Genomic DNA, 10,129 nt, shown 5'->3' with positions numbered 1-10,129 from the left:
TACTATTTGTGCTGCTGCAAACATACCCCTGCTCATGTGGATGTGGAAGTTGAAGGTTCATTTGGAACAGCACAAATTGAACACCTGCCAAGACCTCCTGTGTAATCTGAACCCTCCAGTCCTTACTTTCACTTCATGTATACTCACCAGGAATGTGTTTTGCTCTTTTTGTGGAGTTTGGCAAAGTGTATACTAGAATAGCCCCAGCCACTAGGGAACTGTTGTGTAGTATTAGCTATGAAGCACATATTGTTCTAGCCTCTATTTAAACAACTAAAAAATTACATTAAGATTTAAAGGGAATGTCCTTTGGTGTTTCCAAAACCAGACCCAAATATCAAAGCTTGCTAATTATGTGGAAGGGCATTTAGAATGCTGTCCTCAAAGGACTGCCCAACTCCTATTTCTCCCCACATTAGCCTGTGTAGAAGCAGGTTAGTTTTTGGAAAAGGTTTGAAGGGTGTCTCTAACCTGTCTTTCAGGTTTATTAATTAGCTGTTCAAGGGCTAAATTAATAACCTTCATCTATGACTACTGACAAATCCCAGAATTACTCTCATTTCTTCAGTCCTGAGTGCATAGTTAAGTGCCTACATTTCTTTCCTAACAATCCATGTACATTAGATTAGCGCTTTCATAACTTAGTGCTCAATTTCTCTAGATACATTTTCCAGTTTGTGTTTAATGCTTTGTCAGAGTTGTACCTGCTTTGCTGGTCTTAAAACAACACCCTCATGACTCACTATGATAATAAGCATTGCTGAGATACCAAAACAAATGGATCTGCATGCACACAGCATGGTGCAGCAACTGGAATTCACTGGAATTTCCATGTTAGGAAAAAAAAATGACTGATATTGCCATGCAATAAATTCACTAGATAAGGCTGAGGGAAAGAAGGAAGAAGAACATGACTGTGCAAATCCTGTTGGGGTAGACTTTAAAATTTTAATGTAAAGAGCTTCAGGTCTTGATCTGCAGAAACAATGCCAAAAATCACAATTGTTAGGAGAGCAAACTGCAATTTTTTTCCTTTGGCAATTCATGAGATATTTTGCTGCAGGGTTAGAACAAATAGGAAACATTCTGATAGTTTCAAAGGTGACTCTCTTGTTTTTGTTACTCAGCATCTTTTGAAGCTTCTCTTTCTGTGAAAACACCTTTTTGTCTCACTTTCCATCCTTTAGTTCTCCAGATGCCTGAAGTTGGGACCTTGGGAGCTTTGATATATGAGGGAGCAGATTGTAACATTTTTTCCTGTCTTTCCAGGAGAGGGTGGTGGAGTGGTGCCTTTGATAAATGTCTGGCACTGTTTGGGTGTTGTCTTCAGGAAGTGGGTGTACTGAAAAACAGTATCAATAATAGCTTGCCATTTTTGGAAAGCAGTTATAATGCAGAACACTGTACCACTTCAAAGTGCTTTATAAACATAAATCCTCAATGTTCAAGGGCTAAATTAATTACCTTCATCTATGGCTAGTAAAAATCTGTTCAAGATCCAGGATTGCTCTGATTTCTTCAGCTCTGGGTACATAGGGTACAGATAGAAGTGACAATATGCACCCAATCTGGCCACAGAAAGCAGTTTATAGCTGTGACCAAACACAAGTGCACAGTTTCAGACAGCTTCAAAAATGAATGATTGGATGAAAATCTGACCCCTCATTGCATGAGGTATCAGATAAAGATTTTCAAAATGAAGCATCTTTTGTAACTTGTGTCTGCAGAGCTCCCAGCCTGTTGCTGTTTTCAGAGTGGGAGGGGGGAAAGGGAGCGGAGGGAGTTCAGTCTGGGGGGTTTTCAATCCCTACCTACCCCCACAGGGTGGAGGGGCTCCAATTCACCCACCCCACCCTTCAGCACCAGCTGGAGAGCCCCAAGAATGAGATCCCTCCACTACCTTACACCCACACCCCTTCTGAAAACAGTGAGCACAGGCAGAGAGCCCTGGCTGTTGCTTTGGGAACCTGGTCGCAGGTTCCCAGCCTGCAGCTAGATTCCCCTCCTCCTTGGAGCCAACAGTGAACTTCTGTTTGGCCTGGGGTAACATAACTCAGAACCCTTTGCAAAAATCATTCTGAGTTACAGCTGGGAGTAATCTGCCTGCTATTTGTGTCTATTCTGTTCAGGGAAACAAAGCTTTTTATGCTTCCTCTGCAAACTAAAAAGATCATACCCCTCCCCCCCAAATAGCTGATTTGTAAAATTAAATTCTTATATCAAAGGTACTATGACATATGTGTTAGGCCTGTGCGAATAGGGAAGTATTCGATTTGGATTCGGCCAATTTGGAGGACAGTAATTTGATTCAGAGATTCAGATCACTGTCCTGAAATGATTTGGTCAAATCGGCTTTGAAAGATTTGGCATTGATTCGGAGAGATTCTTGCCATGATAGGCAGGCACCGAAGCTATCTGCCCAAGGCTGGGGTCTGGTACATCTGGACCCCAACATTGAAGCCATGCCCTTGGCCCATATTGGCAGTGGCTGGCATGGAGGAGACTGGCTAGTGCGGGGAGTGCTGGCACAGGAAAGTGGATCCCCCTCTTCCACGTCCCCTCGCCTCTGTCCTTCTGCCTCCCTGACTCTGTTCACCAGCACCTCCATCCTGTGATCGAGGGTGTGGGTGCTGCACATGCTCCCCTTCACCATCAGGTTACACATGCCATGCTGGACCGCAAGGGATCCAGCCACTTCTTGATGCCCTTCTTCAGCCACTTCACCATTGTCTGCACCTCTGGTGAAAGTGGCTTGCCCCAGCCAGGAACATTGCTCCCCTGGAACTTCTCCATTTGGCTCTCAAGCTCCTTGACTACATTCTCAAGTTCCTTCACTACAGGGATCGCCTGGCTAAGAAGGGCATCGCCAGTGCTGAGGGTCTTGGTGGCCTCAAGGAAGGGCTTGAGGACCACCAAGATCTGGAAAATGTTATCCCACTCAGTTCTCTTAAGGGGACCGCTGATCCCAGTTTCCCCGAACAAGGCCATCTCATGGATGGTCTTCTGTTGCTCCACCAGCCTTTCCAGCATCAGGCATATGGAGTTCCACTGAGTCTCCAGATCCTACATGATTTTGTGCTGTGGGATGCTTGGATCTGCCTGTTTCTCCCACAGCATCTTGCTGCCCTTGAAGCTGCAGTGGAAGTAGCCCACCACATTCCTGCATTTTGAAGTCAGCTGGGTGGTAGTTATGGCACCATCAATGACAGCCCTGTCCCCCTCCAAGGTGTCCCTGACTATGAGGTGCAGCTTGTGTGCCACCATGACTAGGAATGATGTGTGCTTCCATGACATGATGTGTGCTTCCATGACTAGGAAGCCAAGCCAATCCAGCAGTACCTTTCAGATGCTGTTGCTCAAGCAGAAACAGCTCACAACAGGGACAGAAAGGCTGCAGACAGAGGCTTATAAGCTGTTTCTATGTCCCTCCCTGAGAGCACTGTGATTGGAAGGGGACTCAGGGAAAGATCACAGCCACTGGCCAGCCACAGATGTCAGTCTTTCCCCACCGATCCCCCTCCTTCTTCTCCATTTCTGTTCCCCTGAAAGACTGCCTTCATATCTCTGAATCTCCAAATCTTTTCTGAATCGATTCAGAGGGGGGGTTTTGTCTTCCAGTTCAATTTAGATTTGGTGATTCAGCCTCCGAATCAGACCAAATCTTCTCCAAATTGAATCGTTGACCGAAACATTGTACACCCCTAATATGAGTGTGTTGAATCTGCACATGTGAATCTACAGTGATTTTCTTTTGACTCTGCCCATTCAAATGCATGTATAATTTTACTTCTGTTCACAACATATTCATGTACACCTCCTTGAGTGTTTTCATCAGCACTGCCTCTGCACCATTCTCAAGATCTGCTGGCAGGATTATGTCACCAACATGGAGGTGATACAAAAAGCCAGTACCACCAGTATTGAGATTATTCTCCTGCAGATTCAGCTGCAGTGGGCAAGCCGTGTGGCCTGGATGGATGACAGCTGGCCACCAAAGGCCATGCTGTACAGGGAACTGATGACGGGGAAACGTGATAGAGCGGCCCCACTCAAGTGCTTTAAGGACACTCTGAAGAGGTCCTTTTATGCCTGCAGTATTGATCACAAACTGCGGGAAACACAGGTTGCAGATCATGATGCCTCATGGCTCCAAATCAAAAGGCAACAGTCTTCTTGAATGTCAGCACAGATCCAGCATCAAGGAAAAGAGGAGCAGGGGGAAAGATACACCCTCATTTAGCAGCAATCAGGCATGCACATGTAACCATTGCAGCAGGACTTGCTTCTCTGCAATTGGACTGATTGCAGGGATCCTATTTTTCTCTGGTTTAAAAAATGCCCCAATTTTTAATGAAAAAAAGTAACCACAAATCTACATTTTTCCATGATTAAAATGAAACACCACTATATATATAATATATATATATATTAGCAGTGTTTCACTTAATATCCTTCAGTGTTCTGTTCATAGCTTTCAGTGGACCTGTCCTCCATTAATTTGTCTTATCCTTTTTAAACCTGGTAATACTCTACAACCTCCCATGGCCACGAGTTCTACAAGCTGAAGACATGTGAATTCCAATCTTATACAATGGCATGTCTGCCGTATGGTAGTGGCATATCCCAGGCAGGATGCTGCTGAATGTTCCCACCTGTTTCTGTAGATATGTTCCAAACCTAGAGATAGGCCAGTAAGGCTATGTCAAGGGGTTCCTTATTTGATTGTCCCCTAGCACATTTCTGGCATAGTTTCATAGTTTCATAGTTTTAGGGTCGGAAGGGACCTAATAGATCTTCTAGCCCGACCCCCCGCCAGGGCGGGAGAACAACCCAAAAACACAAACAAAACCACTCACCCTAAAAACAAAAACGGGACTCAAATGAGTCCAGCCAGGTAAGTATCCAGCCTCTTCTTAAAGATCCCCAGGGTAGGGGCCAGCACCACCTCCCTTGGAAGTTGGTTCCAGCTCCTAGCCGCCCTGACTGTGAAGTAGTTTTTTCGGATGTCCAATCTGTACCTCCTCTCCATCAACTTGTGCCCATTATTCCTTGTTATGCCAGCAGGGGCTAGGGGAAACAGCGTCTCCCCCAAACCCTTCTGGTTCCCCCTAGTGAGTTTATAGACGGTCACCAGGTCCCCCCTCAGCCTTCTCTTGTGGAGGCTGAATAGGTTCAAGTCCCGCAGTCTCTCACTGTAGGGTCTGCCCTGTTGTCCCCGGATCATGCGGGTGGCCCTCCTCTGGACCCTCTCCATGTTGTCCACATCCCTCCTGAAATGGGGCGCACAGAACTGGACACAATACTCCAGCTGCGGCCTGACCAGCGTCGCATAGAGGGGGAGGATCACCTCCCTGGCTCTACTCGAGATGCACCTGTGGATGCACGACAAGGTCCGGTTAGCCCTGCCAACCATGACCTCGCATTGTCGGCCCATGTTCATCTTGGAGTCAATAATGACACCAAGATCCCTTTCCGCCTCCGTGCTCTCAAGTAGGGAGCTCCCCATCTTATAAGTGTGCTGCTGGTTCCTACTACCCAAGTGCAGCACCCTGCACTTGTCCGTATTGAAACGCATCCTGTTCCTGTCTGCCCACCCCTGTAACCTATCCAGATCCTTCTGCAATCTCTCTCTCCCTGCTAGCGTGCTCACCTCCCCCCAAATTTTGGTGTCATCAGCGAATTTAAACAGGTTGCTCTCCACCCCAACATCAAGATCGCTGATGAAGACATTGAACAGCGCAGGGCCCAGGACCGAGCCCTGAGGGACTCCACTACCCACCTCCCCCCAAGTCGAATATGATCCATCCACCACCACCCTCTGAGTGCGACCCTTCAGCCAATCTGCAATCCATCTGACCGTGTAGGCATCTATGCCACAGTCGCCTAGTTTATTAATTAGGATGGGGTGAGAGACGGTGTCAAAGGCCTTGCTGAAGTCCAGAAAGACTACATCCACCGCGACACCTGCATCCATGGCCTTTGTGACCTGATCATAAAAGGCAATCAGGTTGGTCTGACATGATCTCCCCCTAATAAATCCATGCTGATTGCCCCTGAGCATCATCTCGGATGCCGGCCCATCACAAATGTGCTCCTTGATGATCTTCTCAAAGAGCTTCCCCAGGATTGAGGTAAGACTGACGGGCCTATAATTGCCCGGGTCCTCCCTTTTCCCTTTTTTGAAGATGGGGACCACATTAGCTACCTTCCAATCGTCTGGCACCTGGCCCAAGCACCACGATCGCTCGTAGAGCCGTGCCAGGGGCCCTGCAATAACCCCAGCCAGCTCCCTCAGCACCCTGGGGTGGAGAGCATCCGGACCCGCTGACTTGAACGCGTCCAGCCCCTCCAGAAGCTCTCTAACCCGGTCCTCCCCAACCTGAGGTCTGAAGGCGATCCCCTCGCGTCCGGCTTCTATCACAGCAGGGAAGTCCCGGTCCCTGCACAAGAAAACGGAGGTGAAGAATTGGTTAAAGAGGTCCGCTTTATCCTCTGACGCAACCACCAGATTGCCCCGCATATCCTGCAGGGGCCCCACATTACCCGGCGCCTTCTTCATCCTCCCAATATATTTGAAAAAGGACTTTTTGTTATCCTTAATCCTGGACGCTAATCCGAGCTCTATCTCCGCCTTGGCCTTCCTAACAGCCCGCCTGCAGGCCCGAGCAGAGGAGGTATACTCCTCTTTGGAGATTACACCCCCCTTCCACCGGGCGTACGCCACCCTTTTGGCAAGCAGGCATTCCCGGACACCCTTGGTGAGCCAGGGGGGCTTTTGGACACTCCTGCCCGCCTTGCTTCTTGTCGGGATGGACACCCCTTGGGCCCCGAGTATCGTTTCCTTAAGGAACGACCACTCCTCTTGGACGCTGAGTTCCTCTGCCCTCAAGGACCCCAGTTCCTCTCCCACTAATCTCCTCATCTCACTGAAGTTGGCCCTCCTGAAGTCTAGGGCTACCACCTTGCTGCGGGCCCTTGACACTCTACGCTGGATGGTGAATTCCAGCACGCGATGATCACTATTGCCCAGGTGGTCAAGAACCTGGAGGCCTCTTACCAGGTCGTCGCCTGCGGCCAGGACCAGGTCCAGCAGGGCATCTCCTCTGGTGGGACTGTGCACCTCCTGAATCAAGTGGAGGTCCTGCAACTCGGCCAAGAACCTCCTGGAGCGGTCCGTCCCGGCTGACTGCTCCTCCCAGCAGATGTCCGGGTAATTAAAATCGCCCATGACAACTACATCCCTTGCTTTTAGTGTCTCCACAAGCTGGCCTGAAAATTCCCTGTCCAGCTCCTCCTCTTGATTGGGGGGTCTGTAATAGACCCCCACCGTCAAATCCCTCTCGCCTTGCCCCCCCTGGATCTTGACCCAGAGCACTTCAGCTTGCCCTTCCCCTGACCCCATTCTGCTGGCAGAGGATGTGTAGTGCTCCTTGACATAGAGTGCCACCCCCACCCCTTTTCTGCCTTCTCTATCCCGCCTGTACAGCCTATAGCCCCTAATGTTAACTGCCCAGTCATGGGACGAGTCCCACCACGTCTCTGTTAACCCTACGAGCATGCTTGAGGGCAGCCAAGGATGACTCTACAGCTGCTTCACTGGCCTGCTTCTGGGTTGGGATGATGTTAGCAAGAATGAATGGGTGGGGACACAGCACCACTGAAGGGCAGACATGCCCAAAGGATCTCATTACTTCATTAGGTTTATGTGGAGAGCAAAACCTTTTAGTACAAGCTTTTAGTAACATTGAAGACAACTGCTAGCATGTTTCTAGCAGTTTTTACATAGGATATTATTCATACAAATCCTAATAAGATAAATCATAATAGCCAAATTATGTTATAGCCTAGTAGTTTTCTAGTCAGTCCCTGACCAGCAAAATTTGCTTTGATAGTATCCCATGAATTACCAGAGCTCCTAGTCCCTTGCAGGCAGCTAGCGCTTCACAGAATTCTTCTTGAAACAGATTGAATAGTTACTTTACCAGGCTAAGGCCTTAACAAAAAATTAGATGCATCAAAAGGCAGTGCTCATAGACAGTGACATTTTAAAATGAAAGTGAAATACCTGCAGAGAGAGGTACTATATTGACTCCAAAGTCATTACAGTATAATCTATGGAGCTAGCAAACACATTCAAGGAAAAATGGGGTACTGATGCTATTGGCAACATTCAGAAAATTGTGCATGCAGATGAATTATTGGAAATTAAAACCAAAGGTTCAATGGTCTACCTATTCAAGCAAACCCTCACATTAACTTCAATGGTGAAATCAATCTTAAACATCTCTCTAAACTTGCTAGGTGGGACTGGCAGTTGCCGGAGCAGGCGGTTGTGGGAAAGGCAGAGCAAGGTGGGGAGGGCGGGAGGGGAAGCCTCTCAGCTTTACATAGGTGGTGGGAGCAGTCCACTTAGGAGCCATCCCTGGCTAGCAGCCACCTTGGTCTGGAGAGGGGTAGTTAAAATAGAGACACAGAGGCATACACAGTTGCAGCTGTAAAGGGGAATTTTGCCCCTTCCCTACATACAGTACTGGGCTGTATCTGCTGTAGCAAAGGCTCTGGGGGGGTCATTTTTGTCCATCCTCCCCCCACCCCCCCACCCCAATCCCTTCCTCCTTCTGGCTTTCCAGTGGTTAGCACTCTGGCCTGGGTCAGAAACTTTTTGATGAAAGGAAAGTTTCACTGGAAAATGCCAATTTGTTTCATCTGAAATACCTCAGGTTCAAAATGTAACATCTGCCCTCTTACTCTTCAAAGGGAGCCATAAAAAGTTAACAAGAAGGAGGACCTACCCATCCTTTGTATTAACAGTTATTCCGGAGTCAATCGGGATGAAATTAGAATGGTACTTAGTTGCCTAAATTAGCTTACATGCCTAACATATGGACTAGGCTCTGGCCTGTGGTTCTTCAAGAGCCAACAACACTAGACCAGAGCCTCCAGGCAGGCTATCCCATGGCCACAGAGTCTAGAAGCATCAGCTCCCTGGCCAAAGGGCAGCCCACCTTGTTGGTCTGCCCAGAAGCTCCCAACCTTGAAAGCCTGAGGTCCCTAGCACTGAGGAAATCCACCTCATGGGACTCCTGGATCCACAACTCCAAGCTGAAAAGGATTGTTGGGTTGTTCCAGATTCTGGGAATCCTGGCTCTCACTGGGGCTCAGTTCTGTATCTAGGAAGCTCTGAGAACACGAGGCTCAGAACCTGAGATTTGCTGTTGTTGGGCCAGACCTCACAAGACCAGATCCTGTTCTACCTAATACACGTATAAGTGGACTTAGGCATCTAAGTGTGATTCAACTCTACCCTGCTTGAGCCCTTGAAAAAAATGTTAATACAAAGAACGGGTGGGTCTTTTTCCTCCTTGGTAACTTTTTGTGACTCAATATTAAGGGTCAGATGATAGTGTGTTACAAAAGATGCATTAATAGATTTTCAGTAACTTGAACTAGGTAAAATATAATTGCACTTACGTACCCAAGTCCACTTGCCAACGCCTACAAGCACCGACTGGCATTAAAAAAGTCGGAGCATAGATGTGCTTGGAGGTTGCTCCAATGCACTGTAATTACGGCATGCGGGAGCAGACTCAATCAATCGAGTCTGCTGAAGCGTGCTAATAAGCACCCTCCTGCCATCCTCCATGTCTCATGTATCAGTGTCTCCGCACTTCAAAATGGCAATGGAGGGTGCTTTAGCTAAAGCTTGTTTGATGAGCTTTAGTTAAATCACCCCCAACTCCATTTTGAAGTGCAGGGACATGGATACACGAGATACTACAGCACTTTAATTGGAGCGGCTCTTGGAGCTGCTCTAATTAAAGCACCCCATGTGTAAAGACACCCATCATTTTTGGCAAATTGGAAATCCATTTTTTTTTAAAGGCTTTGGTTTATACTGTCCCTCATTAAGTACTCAGCACAGCATTTTGCAGCACTGATACAGAACGCAAAGCACTTATAATGGATACAACCACCAAGCTACATTTTTACAGAGTTTGTGTACTGCTTCAGTATTATCTTACTATAGCATCAAGATACTTTTTTCTTCCGTCCTACCCCAACATTGTCTTCTGACAGTTTTGCATTTTCTCTTGTGTTCCAAATAGATTTTTGGTAGTTTATAGAAAAT

This window comes from Alligator sinensis, unplaced genomic scaffold, assembly GCF_000455745.1.
Source record: "Alligator sinensis unplaced genomic scaffold, ASM45574v1 scaffold417_1, whole genome shotgun sequence".
Classification (NCBI taxonomy): Eukaryota; Metazoa; Chordata; order Crocodylia; family Alligatoridae; genus Alligator; species Alligator sinensis.
This window is presented reverse-complemented; position numbering follows the sequence as displayed.